The sequence below is a fragment of the Zootoca vivipara genome, chromosome 13, assembly GCF_965207765.1.
Source record: "Zootoca vivipara chromosome 13, rZooViv2.hap1.1, whole genome shotgun sequence".
NCBI classification, from domain to species: domain Eukaryota; kingdom Metazoa; phylum Chordata; class Lepidosauria; order Squamata; family Lacertidae; genus Zootoca; species Zootoca vivipara.
Genome location: NC_142596.1, coordinates 704,641 through 712,783, shown reverse-complemented (window position 1 = coordinate 712,783; position 8,143 = coordinate 704,641).

The following is an 8,143-nucleotide window of genomic DNA, read 5'->3' as shown; positions in this document are numbered from 1 at the left end:
ACTGTGGTTGGGGCGGGGACTGACCCTACACTGTTAAGCCACGCCCCTTCCCCCACCTCTTCCTTTCCCTCCCGGAGCGCCCGGGCTTTGCACGGAAAGTCGATTTCCGGCCGAGTGATTCGATCGTCTGAAAAAGGGAGGAGCGGCCTTAGGAACTCCGGGAGGACCCTGTTGCTTCAGAATCGCTTTTCCGCCTGCCTAGCTCGGGAGAAATCACTGCAGATCTACCTGTTACAAGGGCATAAACTTGGGCTCCCTGCGATAGATTATGGGCTGAGAACGTAAGCAGAGGATCTGCTGGATCCGGCCAGGGGCCCATCCGGTTCTGCATCCTCTTCTCAGTGGCCAACCCCGTGGGAAACCCACAAGCAGGATCCAAGCTCGAGCCCCCTCCCGTCCTGTGGCTCCCAGCAAGTGGTACTCCGACGCAGCGGAACCAGGGTTGGTGGGCGCCAACAGCCTCTTCCGCCATGAAGTGTCCAATCCTCTTTTAAAGCCATCCAAGTTGGGGGCCACCACTGCCTCCTGGAGGAGCAAGTTGCCTAGTTTGTCTATGTGTTGGTGGGGAAATACTGATATATCATGATGTCTGAATCATATGTTCCTATGAAATAAGAATGGAGCTATGTAGAGGCATTGGGCTGGCTTCACGGTTTTCCCTACATCATGATTTTTGCATAGCACACACACAGACACACACCATGAGTCACAATTTTATTGCCAGCTCAAAAATTATGAAACTAATATTACAATATAGACTTTGAACCAGTTTTGGACAATAGATCGCCCAGCCCTAACACGCACTATTATTTTATCACTATTAATTAAATTTGTCTAGCGCCCTAGACCTACCGGTCTCAGGGCTGTTCACACTCATAACAAATAAGAAAGGTCCCCAAAATACTGGCAGACTCTAGAAATGTTTCAGCACAGATTAGCATCTTTACCAGAACCCATATCTGAAAATGAACAATAAAATTAGTTCAAACAATTGTTTTACTAACTAAGCAAATAAAGGCATATATTTTCATTGAAAAATGGATCAATGCAGTTCAAAGCATTGCGGGGTTGGGCGTGGGATTGGGGTGTTAGTCATGTGCACAGCTAGAAATGTGCACAGCTTTAATTTAACATTTGTGTTTATGTCCAAAAACAATTCTTCCAAATTAACCCGCTGAAAGAAAGGTTGATTTTTATGTAAGCATCTATACCTGAACAGTACAGTCTAAAACCTCTTTAATTACTTATTAATTGTTGCACCCAAAATACTTCAATATACAGCAACCATACTCAAATTGTCAAAATACAACAGTGAAAACTAATCAATGTTTTAGAATGATACTGTATTAGGCAACTTCCAGAGGGATAAGTTACTGCAGTTGCAACATGAAATAAGAGTCTTGTGACATCTTAAAGACTAACAGATTTATTGTGACAGGTAGGTAGCCGTGTTGGTCTGATTTATTGTGGCACAGGTTTGCAGATAAATGAAGTGTTATCCTCAGCTCGCAAACAGATTAGAGTAGATAAGAGAGAAAGTATAAAGAATAACATTATGATTTGTGGTCTATTGCCAGGTCAAAAATTATGAAATTATGTTTACCACAATATGGACTTCAAACAGGTTTTGGTCATTATATTGATATATTGCCCAGCCCTAGTTGTGTCACCTCTTCCTTGCCTTTTCTCCAAACTAAAAAGTCCTCAAACTGGAAACTTTCTTCATTGGGGGGTTCACCATCCTCTTGATCATTTTGCAGGGCTCTTTTCTTAACCTTTTCCAACTCTATAGTATCCTTTTTGAGGCGAGGTGACCAGAACTGTGCACAGTACTCCAAATGTAGTCATACCATAATTGATATAATGCAATTATGATATTATTGGCAGTTGTCTTTTCCATTCATTTTCTAATGATTCCTAGCATGCAATGTGCCTTTTTCACAGCTGCTGCACACTCGATCAACATCTTCATTTTGATATCCACTGCAACCCCAAGGTCTGTCTCCTCCAGTTTAGACCCCATGAATGTGTACATGAAAATTAAGATTTTTTTGCTCCAACATGCATCACTATACACTTGTTTACATTTATTTGCATTTGCCATTTTGCAGTCTATTCACTCAGTTTTTGGAGCTCTTTGCAATCTCTGTTTTAATGACTAAACAATTCAGTGTCATTAGCAAACTTAGCCACCTTACTGCTCTCTCCTAATGCAAGATCATTTATGAACAAGTTAAAAAGCACAGGTGCCAATACTGATCCTTGGGTAACTCCCACTTTCTACTTCTCTCCATTCAGAGAATTATTGACTTCTTCCTACTCTTTGCAATTTAATTGGTTCCTGTTCCATAATAAGACCTCTCCTCTTAGGGCGTTGCTGGGAGGGGGAACGCTCACCTCAAAGCAAGTAGCTTGCCCCCACCCCCATTTCTGAACTGCTGTCACTACATGTTCTTATTTTATTTCTTGCTCGCCCAAAAATATATCCCCTCCATTTTCCCCCTCTCTGGTGCCAACGCTTCACCTATTTTTTCCTAAACCTGCTCGGCTAGGGATTAAAACCCATTGAGCTTAAAGAGTCCTGTTTCTGAGTAAACACATTTATAATTACACATTTTTTTACATATATGTAAGGGGTGTGTGCAGTAATTACAGTGTTAGAGTGCTGAACCGTGACCTGGGAGACCAGGGTTCAAATTCCCACTCAGCAGTGAAGCTCACTGGGTGACCTTGGGCCAGTCCCTTTATCTCAGCCAACCTTACGATAAAACATGCTATTGGACAGAGACTCATACCATAGAAATGTAATTGGTAGAGAGGACTCTGCGTGATGTCATTTTCCCATCTCTTGAGTGGGAAGAATCAAAGAAGTATTTCCTTTTTCTTTTTTTTAGGATTTTCTATTATATAAAGAAAAGAACAATTAATAACATCTATATATAACACCATATTCACACCTATTCACACCTTCATATCAACCTGAAAAAGGGGGGGGGAGACAACATTAAACATCATAACAACAAATAAATCTAATTTAACAACTCATTTTCAAAATCAATCATGGGCTTCCCCGAGCTCCTTTTCTAACGGTTCATTGCATATCATTCTTCGCAGGTTCTACTCGTATTTTCTATACTTAATTACAATTATTACAATTTTTTCTTATACTTTACCTTCCGTTATCACATTCTAATCTATATTTTAAATTTATTATTTCATAACCTGCAACGTATGCAATTGCTTATATTTCTCTTCATATATCAATTCTACAGTATTTTTTATAATACACTCTAAATTTCTTCCATTCCTCTTCCGTCTTCCCCTCTCCCCGGTCGCGTAGTCTTCCGGTCAGATCAGCAAGTTCCATATAGTCCAACATTTTCATTCGCCATTCCTCTACAGTGGGTATCTCCGGTGTCTTCCAGTACTTTGCCAATAATATTCTAGCTGCGGTTGTGGCATAGAGAAATAGATTCACATCTTTCATAGGTATTTCTTTTCCAACCATGCCCAATAGAAAGGATTCTGGTTTCTTAATAAACATGTTTTTCAACACCTTTTTCAATTCGTTATAAATCATTTCCCAGAAACCATTAACCAGAAGTATTTCCTGTTCCTTTCCTCTCTCTTTCTCTTTGACCAGCGATGGGAGAAGACATGGCTCCTACTGCTCCATCTCATGCACACGCCTCAGGCCTGTTTATGCAGTAAAGATTTTGCCTTCATTTATTTCACTGCTGTTGCTGCTGAGAACAAATGCAGGACTATGAGTAAATAAATCATATTTTAAACTAAAAAAAACAACAAAAACATGCCATTGATCTATTTTCCACTGGGCTGGAGAGCATCCCATAGGCCAGAGCTGGCCAAGCCAGGGGTCCAATTTGGGAAAGGAGGCCATTTCCCCAAATCATGGCCACCTGCCTCCCACCTGAGCACATGGGTCAGGCTTTAAAAAAATAAAAATATCAACTTTCTTTTCTCTTTAGACCAGCCTTTCTCAACCTTGGGTCCCCAGATGTTGTTGGACAACAACTCCCACCATCCCTGACTGCTGGCCCTTCTCACTAGGGATGATGGGAGTTCTAGTTCAACATCTGGGGACCCATGGTTGAGAAAGTCTGCTTTAGACAAACATCTCATATCAATAACATACATATAACACATCTTTACCCCTTCCTTCCTGGGCTTCCCCCAACTCCCATTTCTGGTTTGTTTCCCTTTTTAAAAAAAGTTATAAAAGTTTTATTTGCATAACTAAGCAACAGGGGAAGAAAAATCAAAATTTTGCATGTATAAAAATATTATAAATATTTTAGCTAAAACGTGATTTTTTATCAAATATAATCTGTGGTCTTGCAAATACATTTTTAAAAAATTGTTTAGCAATTTCCTCACCCATTATTAAATATCAGATGGGCTCCCTTTGTTATTCCACACTCACAGTTTAGTGTCACAGTGTAAAAAGCTAAATGACAGTCAAAATAAAGTTGAGGATGAGAGATCCAGTTTATGATCAGATGACAAGTTTGGCAAGGAAGATGCATATATATATATATATATATATATATATATATATATATATATATACACACACGCACACACACACACACACACACACACACACAAGTCTAAGTTCTGAATATAGTACTGTACAAGCTTTCTGAGCAGAGTAACATGCCACTTTATACTTTTGGAATCTATTTTCTCTTGCAAGCAGAATTGGCTGTTTTATGTAAGTGTTAACTCTACCAAAGCTATTTCATTTGCACCAGTTTGCAATAAGATTAACAATTCCATGGGGTGGGAAGCCATTGTGTCCCCAAAACTGTACTAATCCACTTCACTGAACATCTTACTGTGTTTCCCTTGCTTCTTAAAATCCAATGGCAATAAAAATAAAAAAGGAGAAAGCCAAAAAATAAAAGCCAGCTATAGACCTACACAAAAAATGCAATGGAATGTGGGTAGGGAAGGTGGAATCAGAAACTTAGCAGTTCTATTTGTTGCTCAAAAAATACAGTCATTTGTATACATGGAAAGGATAAAATTGAATGGCGACTGCTGTATCCCTGAACAAAATGGCTTGGAGCCAGAAAAGCATGAGTAGAGTTCTGCTTCTGCCCCCACAACAGTGTTTTCCTGCCACCTCTTTCAAGTCATGGTACCTTGAAAAGGGTGACCCCTTGAAAACCTGCTTGCAGGGGTCAAGGGATGATGGGGGATATGCCATGTGGGGGCTGCATTGGAGGGGAGGGGTGGCATTGGGGACCAGCTTGCACAAGAATTTGAGGATTGAGTGGAATATGTGCCTGCTGTTCACCCAAGAAGCTCTTTGGATCTCAGCCAATATTTACTAACTGGGTTTCCCTTCATTACTGGGGAGTTGTTGTACCAGAAAGCTGTTGTCTTTTCCCTCCGCCCCCAATAGTGAGCACAAAGACGGAAAAGAATGATACATTAGGAAATGGGGCATTTATTTGCACATGAAAGAATTATGATCTGCTTCCCTTTTATCAAAACTGTTGTTTCAGCCAATCTAACATATCATTTCTTCTTTGTTTTAAACGTTATATATATAAGTAAAATAAAAAAAATCCTTCAGTAGCACCTTAAAGACCAACTAAGTTTTTATTTTGGTGTAAGCTTTCGTGTGCATGCACACTTGGTATCTGAAGAAGTGTGCATGCACACGAAAGCTTATACCAAAATAAAAACTTAGTTGGTCTTTAAGGTGCTACTGAAGGAATTTTTTTATTTTACTTCGACCCAGACCAACACGGCTACCTACCTGTAACCATATATATAAGTGTTTATTTAAGTCCTGCCATCAAGTCCATATTCTTATTTTGTTTCTGCAAATATATTAAAATACTAGCTGACCCGGCCACGCGTTGCTGTGGTTCTTTTCTGTGATCCCCCCCACCCTGTCCCGATCCATGACGTATCCTGCCCCTCCTCCCTCCACCCCGGCTCATCCCTGTGTTTCGGTAGGATACCCTTTCCTCTGTTGTCCCTGGGGAGTGTTGGCCCCTCCCCCATGTATCTCCATACCTTGGCCCCCACCCTTGGAGAAGGAACTGTTAGGTTCTGGGTTTTATTTCCCAGCATGCACTTCTGTCTGAGCCCTCTGTTGTCCCCTCCCCCCTATATCTCCATACATTGGCCCCTGCGCACGCATCGTGAGCATTTCTATATAGTTAGATTAAGGATCGGGGGTGATGATGTGCCCTGGGAAGCAGAGAACTACTTAAAAAATCCCGAGGGGGGTGTGTCAAATAGCGAAGCCCCGTAGCAACAGACAGGCCCAGACAGATGGAGGGGGGTCATATGGGCCACTTGGCGCGGGCCTCCCAATCTAAAGGGGGTCTCGGTTTGCATATTCACAATCAGTAAAATGGAAAAAGTAACAAAAGGGTTAAAAACAGGGCCACATTATCTTATCTACCTGGCCCAGGCCTCTGTCTGGCCCTGCAAGGGCCTGGCAGCAGAAGGCGCGTTCTGAAGTACCTGAGTTGTTCAGTTCCATAAAAAACCCAGGAAGTGGCAAGGGGAAGGTAGGGGATTCTAAATGGGGGGGTGGCCACTGGAAATATCCGAGGACTTAAACTGGGGAGAGAAAGTGCATGGTTTTTTAAAAAGACACAGAGGCTTACAATCAGTTGTTTCTCCTAAAATAAGACATACCCATAAAATAAGCCATAGCAGGATTTCTAAGCATTTGCGCAATATAAGCCATACCCCAAAAATAAGACATAGTGATAGGCGCAGTTCTGGAGGGCCCCAAGGAAGAGGCAAGGCTGGACGCGTAAGAAAAAATAAGACATCCCATGAAAATAAGCCAATGTGGGGGTTTTTTTTTAGTGAATAATAAATATAAGACAGTGTCTTATTTTCGGAGAAACACGGTAAAGTAGGTTAAAAGGGGCACGACTGCCCTTACTTAAAATGGCCGCCGTAGCCTCGCATGTGACACAACGGTCACTAAATTATAAAGCAAAAACCCCTCGCTGTGCCTCCAAGTGCGTGTTAGGAGAAATGATGAACGACTGCCTAATGCTGTCAGGCGTTTATTAATGCAGCCGCCGGGACAGGCTTTGGTTGGGCTTGGGGTGGAATGGCTGTTTTAGTGGCTGTTGGACAGTTTCTCCCCCCACCTTACTCCCCACATGACCTTTTTGGGCTCCTCCTCCCCCCCACCTCCCACCCAGGGCTCCTTTCGGGATAGTATTTAAAGGGTTATAGAGCTGAGACCTAGTCTGTAAAATGGAGCCTAGGCCTAGTCTTTAGGCTGTAAAGTAGAAGCGAGGCCTTGGCTTGGGCTAGTATTTAAATGTGACCCGAGGCCTCCGCCCTGTATCTCCATTCCTTGGCCCTGGCCTGACTCTGTGGGTTGTCTGGTAATAGACCCCCTTCAGATCCCTCTGAGCCTCAGAGTCCCCCAGTTTTACAGGATCTTGTGGTGGAGGCGGGGTTTGTGGGTGTGGTGCATTGTTGTGGCTAATCCCTGTGACTGGCCCCATGTGTCCCGATCCATGATCTATTCTGTTTCTCCCCACCCTCTGTGACCAGCGTATCTCATGACATTTTGAAGGATGGTATTTATTGGGGGGGGGGTATTGCTGCTAAATTGTAAAGTAAAAACCCTTGCCGTGCCCCCAAGTGCGTTGCTGTGGGTTATCCCCCCCCTGGGCCTAGTGGGGGCCTACATAAACAGAGGCCATGCTGCGTCCTGTGATAATGGCTGCCTTGCTGATTTCAGTTGCTTGGTTGATGGTGATGTCATTTGGTTTGTGGGTGTGGCTTATATTTCACAGGAAGGGAGGGGGTGGAGGAGGGTATTACGCCACTTGAGGGCGCTGTTTGACTTGGTGGAAAAGCAAGTCTGTACCTGCGCAGGTGTGCGATTTGAGGTTTTTTTGCCCCCAACAACGCTCTGGGAGTGGCCTGGATCGTTGTGTCAAAATTTCAGGACGATCGGTCAAGCGGTTAGAGAAAAGTGTAAAACGCAGTTTCACGATTTTTACATTTATATATATATAGATATATATATAAGGGTTCCCACTCTTTTTCAAAGTCTCTGTTGTCCTTTTCTCGTAGTCTGTCCATCAATTTTGCCATCTGCACATGGGTCAGGTTGAGC